At 38.1% G+C, this 12,416-nt stretch overlaps 1 protein-coding gene across 1 annotated transcript in view; it reads right to left on the reverse strand.

Moving 5' to 3' along the window:
• LOC144638720 (receptor-type tyrosine-protein phosphatase F-like) overlaps positions 1-203 on the reverse strand; it is a 60,970-nt gene extending 60,767 nt beyond the window's left edge. The window contains exon 1 of the mRNA XM_078497946.1: positions 18-203. The gene's annotated coding sequence lies outside the window, so the exon portion shown is untranslated. The remainder of the gene's footprint in view (positions 1-17) is intronic.
• Positions 204-12,416: the final 12,213 nt, after the last annotated feature.

A 12,416-nucleotide genomic window follows, 5' to 3' on the forward strand; every position in this document is an offset into this window, starting at 1 on the left:
ATCTCACTGACACTTACCTTCAAAGTCTCAATGTCTTGATACACTCAGATCTCGTGATCTTGAAACAATTATTCCATTCATTTAGCGCTTATTAAAAATAATCAATGGAAAGTTTTAACGGAAGCCGTCGGTTTCGCCTCTCTTGATACGACGACTTGTACACAAGTAGTTGTGGTTCAGAAGCAAGTCCAAGGCCTATTGTATACGCATTTGAACAAGGCTGCCTAGAAACTTCACGATAATTTGCATCAAGTGCCCACCAAGAAAATGAAAACAACAAAACAACGAGCTCCCTTGTTGTTATTGGTTGTAGATTTAGTCACGCGCTTGGCCCCGCCTATTGCCTTTGTTTTCCCGCTGAAAATTGTTTCTTTTTTGAAAGCAACGCACTGACTCGAGAAATTTAAACGAGTTTGTTGCTAAAAACAGTGGGTGAGTCATACAGGCGTGATAATTGCTCAACTGCGTAGGAACAGTGTTGTTGACAATTGATGGTTGAATAAAGTGCAACAGAATAATTATAAAACGAGACGAGGGCGTATTAATACTCTACGGGATCACTACCGTGTAGAAATATCCTTGAAATTTGAGTAAATGTAGTTTTTCATACTATAAAACGAGACGAGGGCGCATTAATATTCTACGGGATCACTACCGTGTAAAAACATCCTTGAAGTTTGAGTAGATGTGGTTTTTCATGCGTTAAGCTGTATGGAATACAACACTGAGAATAATTATAAAACAAAACGAGGGTGTATTGATATTCTACGGGATCTCGACCGTTTAGAAATATCGCTGAACTTTGGGTAAATATAGATTTTCATGCGTAATGGTAGTCCTTTCAGCCATAATGCCAATAGAAGACAGCACTTATGCATGTTTACGTCAGACTAGTTAACCACCAAGCCTCGCTTTCGTAGTGACAACCTTTTTAAGTTGTATCACGAACGAATTCCCAAAACAGCAAAAATGAAAAAAATACCCACGTGAAAACTGCATGAAGGTTGCAGAGGGTTGAGAATAATTCGCGTAAACGAGGCTTGGTGGTGAATTTTGTGCGTATGACGCTATCAATGCATATAGCCTATTCTCCTGACTGGTTGCGCAGGGTTACCTTCATAATGCAGAAATTGAAGGAAACCACCTGTATAACACGGTTACCTCAATAATACAGACACCTGTTGCAGACAGTTTACAAATTCTTCCTCTATACGCGCGGAAAAGTATTAAATTGTTACGTGTGGATAGCTGACTTTGTCTTGAAGAGACCAAATTGTATATAGAGCAGTTTTCAATTGAGTGTCGTAAAACCAAAACCAAAGTAATTACTCTAGCCAATCACAAAGGACACAGACAATCCAGTGAACCAATCAAAACTCGAAGCAAATACATGTAGCCGGCACGAAGCGCGGGAAAACGTGCGCGAGCGAGTCACGATTGGTTTTGGTTTTAGTTCTGATTGGCTGAGAAAGTGGCGCGAGAATTTTAAGCCAATCACTGAGCGTAGTAATGCAAAACCAAAGCAAACGCAACTTACTTTCGACACTCAAGTGAAAACCGCTCTAAACTGTACCTCGAGATACTGACGCCGTTGTTATAACAAACAGTTCACTCAGTCTATGCGGACGCCTCGAGCTCCATAATTAACTACTGACAGTCGGACCTCTGCTTACGGACACCCCTCCCTTGGTATTAGAGAAAGGAGAATTCATATAATCTATATATATCTACAATGCCGACACCTCCAAAATAAGGAAACTTAGCTCATGTTCCATTGATTTCCATATACGTAGGCAGGTTCGACCGTGTTATATGATGCACTTGTTTTGGATTTTTTTCTGAGAGTGGGTCGCATGAGTTTATTCATGGACAAATCAGGAATACATTTTGCATGTGTAACCGCCGCCTGGTTAGCTCAGTTGGTAGAGCGCCGGACTGCTGTGCGGGAGGTCGTTGGTTCGAACCCCAGACCGGACCAACACTCAGGGTCTTAAAATAACTGAGTAGAATGTGCTGCCTTTGTAATTACATCTGCAAATGGTTAGACATTCTAGTCTTCTCGGAAAAGGACGATAAACCGTAGGTCCCGTCTCCTGTATCTTCAGTCTTATCACAGGGGACGTTAAAGAACCCACACACTATTCGCAAAGAGTAGGGCACGAAGCTCCCGGTGTTGTGGTCTGGCCTTGTGTAGTAAATTACAGTATGTATACAGCGCATTTGAACATATATATATGAAAAATGCGCTATATAAATTCATTATCATTATTGATATTTTGGGGCGAATATTAATTAGACGTTAGGCTGCCTGAAAATTAAAGAAAAATACTTCTTAAATGTAACTTGACATAATTTTGTGATAGGTCCTCGCATTTTTGTCGTTATCTGAGTAAGTCTCCTTATTGCCTTGTCTGACCGAAATTTACTACTACAAACCATTTTTAAAATCATTCAATCACTGACTGAATAGCCTAAGAAGAGCAGAGCCTAATGACGTGAGGGCCAAATTAGACTTCGTCCTGTTCCGCATGGACAATACTCTTTGTCCTCCACGAAACCTCTTTCCGTTTAAACGAACATAACTGAATACAAGCTAACTGTAGAGGTCATAAGCTTGAACTGGACTAGCATCCCATCCAGGGGGAGTAGCAGTTATACTACTAGCTAGTCGCCTCATACGATAGAAACCAGATTTATATTTTGTATATTTAGCTTAGTTGGGTCGGGTAGCAGCCTCTCGCAATGCCCCTCAAGAATGTCTCGCTACCCCGGGGGGGGGGGGGGCACTCAAAAAAGTTTTATACGGGGAGGCTCCGCCCCAAGCTTTTACCCCTTACCCTTTTATATACCATTTTGACAGAAAATTGTACTCCTTTCGTATACCTTTTACTGAAAAAAAGGTACCTCTTTCATATACCTAAAAGACATGGCATAGACGTAGAACAGGACGTTTTCTTGTCATTTTCATGCAGCGCTTAATAAATTAAAATAATACAGCCATAAAGTGCGTCTGTTCAAAATATTTTAATTAAAGTCCCTTTTAAAAACCCAAATGACGGATTTTTATACCCTTTCATATACCAAAACTTGTGAAATCCCTACCCTTTTATATACCTGAAGCCTGAAAAAGGTACCCCTTTCGGGCGGAGCCTCACCGTATAGGCCATTATATGGAGTACCCCCCCCCCCCCCGGGCTCGCTACCCTTCGAGAAAACAATAGAACAAATAACAGGAACAATGCCGCAGCCCCCCAAAACATGTGCAACTACTACACAAAAGGACCAGTAGAATTACAAGCATACGAGGGCTGCTTCCTATACACTTCTGGCTTAGTTAGGTCTCCATAAATAAACCACTGTGCTCGAATTAACTAGCATGGACTGATGAATGCTTGTTATTCTTTGCTCATTGCAAAAGGCATATTGTAGCATGTGTTGATGTTAACAAGCTGAATTAATAACAGCTTTATAATTTACAAATAGCAAACTTACCTTACAGAACGTCAGTTCAGCAGTAAACTTTGTAGTTGACGATTTGTACTACTCGCAGGGATTAAAATTTGCTCCTAGACATATTCAGACAAAATAAAAACATCAGGGTCAACAACTAGATGAAATACAAGTTTAAATAGCGGCAATTAAAAAAGTACTGTATTTATCTTTAAGGCTACGAAAACAAAACCCAATTAAACTTGAGGTATTAGGGCAACAAATCCGAGATTAAACCATCAATTACTGTGAAACTTTATATTTTATTGTTAGTGGAAATAAACACCCTTAATGGGCGATTTCTTAATTCCTTAATACCCTATTAGTTACAGATGTGTCACCGTATTTGTTCAATTGTTCAAAAATGAATTGCGGCATTTGCTTCAAAAATTCTTTTTATGAATTAAAAGTATTAGTGAAATTCTGGCGAACGACAGAAATTTTACGCCACCGTCAATGATGATTTCTGAAACTTTCCTATATAAATTCCAAACAAACTTGAAACCGAGGGTCTCTCATGTTCTCGGAGTTTGGTGTAAATCATTTTTGACCTTATTTGCAAACATTAATCATTCTCATTTCGTATTGTGTTTCTGTCATATTTCTAGGACTGTTACCCATTATCAAAATATTTCTGTTGGGTTTTACACGAACTAAGTGCGTCTTTTTGGTTTCTTAGGAATCACAGCATGCATGCATGCATGCATAAAACAGGTGCCATAAGGGTTAGGGATAGGGTTTAAAAGAAGTTTATATATTATCCTTCAAGTGTTTTCCTGCGTTACCTAAGCTTTTACCTACGTAATCGTCTTAACAACACCGTGTTTGATTGATAAACAACAAACTTTACTTTTGTTTTTTCTTTTTATTTCAAATTAATGATATTTAAGGTTGTGTAAAGTGAAACACGATGATATGGAGTTGTTAACCTTTTACCTCCTAGTAGTTTAAAACTATTCTTAAGGCCGGTCTTAACTCCTAAGAGTGGCCTAAGAATAGCAAAGCACAATTTAGACAAATATATATTTAGAAATTTCCACTAAGAAAACAAAAACTAAATTTCGAATTTTCTTCACAGTGAGAAAAGAATAGTACAACATGAAAGTATTTCTCAGCAGCTTTCAACAAAAGAAAATAACTCGACCAATATTTTTACCGGCCCATGCCGGGACCTAACATTTGGTCCATAACAGCTCATGATTATATACTTTGTAATGGAAATATGTTTTAGGCGCGATATTTTATCCGTGTATGCTTTCATACATAAATAAGCTTGTTTATGAGTTGTGTTTTTGTTTGGATTTGTTAGTTTGAGCCGATATATTTGATGGCTCAGTAAACCACTTCCTGTACAAATTGTTAAATAGCTCTTTATATCACTTTATGTGCTGTATAGCACGCAGAAGACTGTATTGCTTAATTAAACATAATCGCTTCAGAAAGGTTTTTTTAATTTTTTTTCTGCATTATTGCATTGATGTCAAACTTTGTGACACTTTCCCTTACCCAAGCATGCCGTGCGCGCGAACTCTAGCCCAGGCTATCGCTTTTTTTTGCGACTTGCTTTGTGAACAATGGTTGTTGGAACCAATATGAAAATAGCGCATTTCCAAAAATGGTGCTTCTCACCGTGACTCAGGGAACTGTTCAAATATCGGCCCTATTTATATTTAGCTGTAATATTTGTATTCTGCTCTCGTATAGATCTAGAGCTGTAATCTTACTTGTGATGCTAATGAATTTCGATTCCTTGTTAAAGGAATGTTTCGCTCCTATAACGCACATGACACAGCAGCTGTTTTTGACATGACACAGCAGTGTTGTAAGCGACCATGCATTTACTGAACTGCTTTCTACTACGGCCATTTCAGAAAATATCAACTATTAAAGAAGTCTATTAAAGAATTCAAATTTAAATTCGGCGCCTTACTACATGTTTTTCTTTTCGATATCGAACTTATCTAGCATTCTGACAGAGCTAAAAAATAGAGGATATTACATGGTTGTGCGGAGATATGAAATTTATCTTCTCGTGTTTTGAACACGAGAAGATAAATTTCATATCTGCAAGCAACCATGTAATATTCTGTTTATTATATAGACCAACTAATTACGATGTTTTTGGCGATTTTCCGAAGATTTCCGAGGATTTTCCGAAGATTTCCGAAGATTTTCAAAATGTTGTCTGAAGGTCGTACGAATGTTTCCGAACATTTTCCGAAAATTTCCGAAGATTTCCGAAGCTAACCGAAGATTGCCGAGGAAGATCCGAAGATGTTTCGACTTAATATCGATAAACTTTGGCTCATTGAGCTATGAAACGTGGCAAACTGCGAGATGATTGGTCAAAAATGATATCCACACATGTGTGGATACCATTGATATCCACACATGTGTGGATACCATTTTTCTCGATTTGCTACCACTCGCTAAAGCACTGCATTCTATATAATAAAATGTGATAAGTTTTTGTTGCAAAATTGGTGGTTAAATAGGCCAGGTTGTTGGTCAAGGTTTCCTTTTCAGGGTTTTTCATTGATAAAGATCAAAACTGTTCAGGCCAGAAGAAAGGATGTACAGATTAGAAGGTAGAGAGAATAAGAAAGCAGAGAAGAACGAAAAGGACGGAGCAAAGTAAAATATTGTACCTTTTTACTTGAAATATTCAGCAAAATCTTGCTGCAGTATGAGAAAGTGCATTTCTAGCACAGTTTAGAGACATTTAGTACCGTGGCGCAAAAAAAAAAAAAAATGTTTTTGAGTAAGTTCAACACTTTAAGAGTTAAGGGGCGTTTTCTTGAATTTTAGGGAGTAGGACAAGAGATTTGAGCAAACAAGCTGACAGAGAGAAAAAAGACTAAAACACACCCATACATCGGGGTTTTTGTGTGAGATTAATTTAACGAGAGGACAGTTTTTATTTTTAGATCACGATCTAACTGCAAACCCACTACAAGAAATTTAAACTGATAAAGTTTTTGAAGCAACACCGAGGCCCACCAAAATCATTCCCATGATAAACGTCTTTCAAGGTTAATTCATTGTGTTTCATACTCCTCCTGAGAGGAATTAAATTTATGTTAGTTTCCCCTGTGACTTGCTTCTTGCATGCCAGGTTGACTTGATTGTCTAAACACTCTAAACACTGCGTTTGTCAATGCAAAAGAAACGTCAAACCTCAGCAAGAGATAATAACATAAAGATTAAGGAACAGTCCTATGCCCAGTAAGGTTTGTAAATTTCAGTCACTTGCATGCAACCTTACCTTAAACGTAAAATCAATCACTTGCTGATGGGCTTTTTGCGTCAACAGAAGATTGGGTGAAACAACCATGCACATAAAATTTTCTTGTTATTCTGAAGTGCACGGAGATGAGGTTATAATTAAAAAAAGTCTGGGACCTGACCACACATAATGGTCGACACATAAATTACAGCAAAAATGCCGCAATTAACTATGTCATAACTCAGGAAACTGATGGTTACGGTTGGCAAACTCTGCCTATTCACGATGAAGGCGCACGTTCTTAAAGAGAATTTTTGGTGACTTCTCAATGCAGCTGGCTCACGAAGACACATTAAGACACAAAGACACTAAGCGGAGAATTGGAGGATAATATGTCAGTTTATTGATGTCAGGATGGCTTAAGCGTTTTTTCTTTATCCCTGATCTTTTATCTATATTGTCATCATTGATCATTTGTTCTGTGCGGGAACAAAAAGTTTAAGGTCTACGTGACCATGCTAAAAGCTATTTAATAGATGAGCAACCACAGAAGCTGTGCCAAACCTCTTACACTTCACATTGCCTGCACTTTTAAATAAGCAGCTTTAATTAAATCCGAAAAGATACGGATAAGCCTAGACTTTCAATAACGTCCTTCGTCTTGTTTATTATGGCGCGCCGGGACTTCGTCACTCGATCTCGCGACTTCCTCGCTCGCACAGCCGCTTCGCGGCCTAAAAGGCTTGCTTCGCTCGCTTATTTACTGTGAAAACTCGTGAGGTCGCTTATTTACTGTGAAAACTCTCGCGACTTATTTACTGTGAAAACTCGTGAGGTCGACTTGTGGCAAGTCTAGGATAAGCCATGCAATGATACACTTTCCTTATCTAAAGCGCCTTTTCTAGCGCTGAGTTTTTATCTGCGCGCGATTGGTATGATCGACCATTGAACATTGAATATGTCAGTACGTGACCATATTCGAATGAAAAAATTGAAACAACCACAAACCGCGTGCCAAAGTTCTCGTGCTCAAATCGTCTGAAACCTTGGCTGGCAAAAAATTAATGTTGCATTTGAATAAACTCGTTCTCATGCGAGGATCATGAAAACGAGGCTGATACTTGAGTACGCAAGTACTGTTGCGGGTGGATTCACCAATAGATTTATTAAGACATCGAGCAAAACCCCAGAGCAGCATATGTCTCAATTACTATAAGACTATAAGAGCAACCAAATCTGGCACAATTCCTATTCTCCAATTGAAGAAACCGGACTGCGTGTGTTCGCCATCTTGCTTTTCTATAGTCGGTTTGGAAACCACTGTATTGCCAGGGCCGTAGCCAGACTTTTGGCATAGACGAGGCAAAATCTGCGATCGCAAATGGCACGAGTCGCTAGGAAGGTCTGAGTGTATGCCCCCAAGAAGAAGCTCTAGAAGCTCTGAAACGCTATTTCAGCATTTTTTATAGGGTATTTCTTTAGAAAAATCAAACTCGTTCAACTGGGGATTATTTTCCAACTAACGTATTTTGTTTTTAATGTTGGGTTAAAAACTAGACTAGGCATGTGCCTCGTCTTGCCTCTTGTTAGCCACGGCCCTGATTGCTTTTTCGTTCATGCCTCAGACTACAAACTGCTCGCCCATGATGCTACACCAACTTATTTCGTGACGTATTTTTCAGCAACATCTTTATCTATCTAAAAGTAGCAATCACTTTATACTGAAGAAGATCTAAGAAGGCAGATGGACTAATGAGTCATTAATCTTCTGGCGCCCAAACGCATGAGTGCTCTTTTCCTTATTACGACATAATAAGTGCTTTTATGGCAATTCATCTGATACAATTAATACATTGTGCGCAAGCATTTGCACATGAGAACCTATATACGGCAAGAGACTATCGAAACCCATCAAGTTCAGCTTTGTAATTTGTTATATTTGACTGGAATACAATTGAAAATAACGAAATAATTATGTTTATTGTTAAAGAAATGATAATTTAGGGCACACCTTCTGTGTGGTGGTCTGGAAACGTGCTAACCCTCAGGCATCGATGTCTGTAAAAAACCCATTGTACTCATTATCATGGATTGAGTCAAAATAACCAACAGAAGTACGATTGTTGGCATATTCTGAGCTTATTTCTTTAACAAGTAGCAAAAACTATGCTCAGAAGCAGCCAGTCTCTCAAGTATTTGGCAACATGAATTGCGTTTATGTACAATGCCGTAAGGAAGATCTGTAAGAACCGTTACCAACGCAACCAAATCTGTCTTTGGACGGATGATCTGTTTGTCAATCAACATTAAGATATTGTTTAATATGTATAAAAGAAATACTTGATTTGTTTATTGAGGTGAAAAGTTACATATATCTCCTGGAGCGTTTGATAACGAAGTATGCCTGTGAACGCTTTTTAAATTATTTATCTTACATTCATAATAACCAATGAAAAAAGCATAAAAATATATAGGTACGTGTGATAATATATGTGGTCTTATAAATCATTTGTCCTGATTAAAAGTTGTCAAAAATGATTACACTGATATATGCCGGAGTGCTCGATAATAAAGTCTATACGGAATGGAAATTTATATATCCGCAGTTGAGCTGATTATAAGATAAGTCGTTATCCAGGGGCATATTGGTAATTATCGGCTGCGCTTTAATCTTATAACTGTTTGGGTGTTGACATCCGGGGAGTGGAAGCCATGCTTGCCTAATGGACAGTGCACTGGACTGGGAAATCCGGATCGAGCATTAGGGGTTCCGGTCCTCTGGCGTAGGTTTCTGAGTTCTGTTCCTGGGTAAGGCACATCACAGGGCGTTACTCCACCCAAAAACGTGAATTGGTACTTGCGTATTGTTACTAGGGAAGGTGGCAAAATGCTAGGAAGACTGGTGGCCTACGATAACCTTTGATAGACTATGATCCCCTTCATCGGGAGTAGAAATACTCCTAACTGCTTTACGCTCATGAATAAAAAATATCTAGTTATCACAGAAGACCACACGAAACGCAAAATTTTGTCACTTTTCTTTTTTTTATTTCTTTTTTAGCTCAACTGACCAACATGAAGATGACCGACTGAATCTGAAGAAACGTCTTCAAAGATAATATATGTAAGAACGGTATCTACAATCCTTAGTTTTTAGTCTTAGAATATATACAGTCCAATTTCACTTTGCCCTCAATCGTATATTTTGTAAGAGCAGTATTGGGATGCCTGAGGGATGCCATTTTTAGATGGAGTTTTATAATTGAGTGACCTGTTAGAACTTGATCCAACCGCATTTACCAAAGATATCGTGATGTATGGGCAGTGCACATTCACGAAAGAAACATTGTCACGTATTACCTCGCTTTTAGCACTCAGTGGTAGATAGCTTTTTTTGTATCACAATATCGATATAAAGTAAACCTTGCAAGTCTTGGGAATTAATAAATCGATCAAAATGCAAAGTTAATTGCTTTAATTGATTCATAATAAAATTCTCTACACTTGTGCTATGGAAAATTCATAGAGACCAGCAGGGAGAATTTGTATGGTCAATCCAAGGATGTTTCCGTGAGTGCGACTCTATATAAGAATCCCGCCGACAGTGAAATAAGACAGTATAAGACTCTTTGTGTAGAACTAAATTGGCCGATCAGTCAAAAATGACGTATTGTTTTGTACATTTCCCGTGATATTGAGACTCCGAAGGCCGTCAATTGTCAATATAAAGGCGTTAAAGGAGACCTAACCGATTATTTCCGTTTTTTTAGAAATAACTGGCATGGTGCAGTATTGGTCAAGAACGAATTTAACATCCTCTCAACGAAAATAGTGCTTAACCGCATCTTCAGATTTATAGTTGGCCTTTACACCGAGTTAAATCTTTGCCAGTTACCAGCACGGTCTTAACAGTGGGTTAAAAACTTTATAAACATTCCAGTGATGAGAAATGTCCTTACCTTAACTTGTATTCCAGTTTTATACGAATGTATAAGGAACTTACTGAGACCGTGCATTCAGCCAACACCTCTCTAAGACACCCAAACAAGCTTGCGTGACTTTACAGAAGTCCAATTCAAGTTGTTTACGGTTTGATATTTTATTTTTCCGCCGTGCGTGGAATCAAAAATAAAACTAATTAGTTGCGGACTAATAGACCCATTGATTTAACGGAAATAATCAATATTGGGTGGACTTATTTGCATACATGCCATGCATTCTTTTAAATGCAGACTTCTTAATCGTCGATTAACTGAATAAAAAAGGCAAGTTTGAACTTAATTAAACAACCCAAACGTATAACAACTTTATATTGAACTACATGCAAAGAGCAACTGATGCAGAGCTAGCGTGAACGGGTTTTTTTTCTGGCTCAATATTTGTCACCGCGTTTAAACAGGAGCGGGCATAAATTCTGAGACACTTTCTAATCAACAAAATAAAGTGTTAAACAAAGGACTTTTGGATAATTGTGGTAATTAATTTTTGGAGCAAAATTTTTTATACAAAAAAAATTTCGTACAACATTCTTAGCGGTTCTTTATTTTGCCTGCCCAATCTGCATCGAGGTAAGCGTCAGAGACTGTAAAGTCTGCATCTCTGAAGATTTGAAAAGTTAACTAAACTCCTGCAGACATTTTAGGTTTCATGACACTAAATGATTTATTTACTTAAAAAGGCATATTTATTTTCTTACTCTGACGCTAAAACCTGAAAATGAAACTATCTAAAGCAGCCAAATCCCTTGTGAAGCCGGCAGAAGATCGCCTGCATTCTTCATTTCTTTAATCCACCTTAACGTCTGCATTATAATTAACTGTAATTATTGTGATCAAACGATTTCTCAATATACATTTATTATAATTACTCTTGGAACGGGATTAAGGCATTTCTACAAAAACTTAGTATCATTGATTTCGGTGAAGTTCAAAAACATACCTACACTGAGAGAAAACACATGACTAATGGTTTATAGACTCTATAGAACAGAGCTCGATCAATGACATTGACCCATTAGGCGAAGATCTGGAAGTTAAGTTCGTCTAGTTGCCGACCAGTTAGCTCAAGACTCGGTTAAAGTTCGCCCTTTCACCTGCTTTGAGATGTATAAACATGAAAATGTTCGGTTCATTTTCAGTGTTTTAAAATTATCTTAATTAAAGAGATGACTGGAAGATGAGTGAGCTCCCGGGTGGGAGGGTGTTGCGGACTTCTACCGAAGTCCATAACATAGTAACCAACTTCTGAGCAAGGGTATAAAGCCGTTCACTTCTATTAATAGGTAATGAGTCGCCGACTGATGATGGTGGAGTACTTCATGGACCTATTAGTCAGAGTGTCAAAAGGGTAACAAAGTTTGCGCTAAAGATAATACTGTTCAGCAGGTTAACCCCAGGTGACGGGGGAAGCAATGTATTTATTTGTTCCTGGGCTGGGAGCGGGTTTTTTTTTTCTTTTTGAAAAAACGTAGGTCTAGAATGGAAAAAGGTTTAAAATTGACATTTCACCCTACTTTCAAATTAATTAAAAGAAACTTAAATTGACTTCAATGGTAACAACAAAGTAAACGAACACCCACAAAAGATACTCTAGCTTTGCTCTTTTTAATTACATAATTGAGTAGTTGTAGTTAAGAGATAACATATTCGAAGAAAGTTGATGTTTGACCTCTCTCCTCCGCAGAGGTCTCTTTCATGTTTTG

Source organism: Oculina patagonica, chromosome 14, assembly GCF_052425735.1.
Source record: "Oculina patagonica isolate OP01 chromosome 14, crgOcupat, whole genome shotgun sequence".
In the NCBI taxonomy this organism is placed as follows: domain Eukaryota; kingdom Metazoa; phylum Cnidaria; class Anthozoa; order Scleractinia; family Oculinidae; genus Oculina; species Oculina patagonica.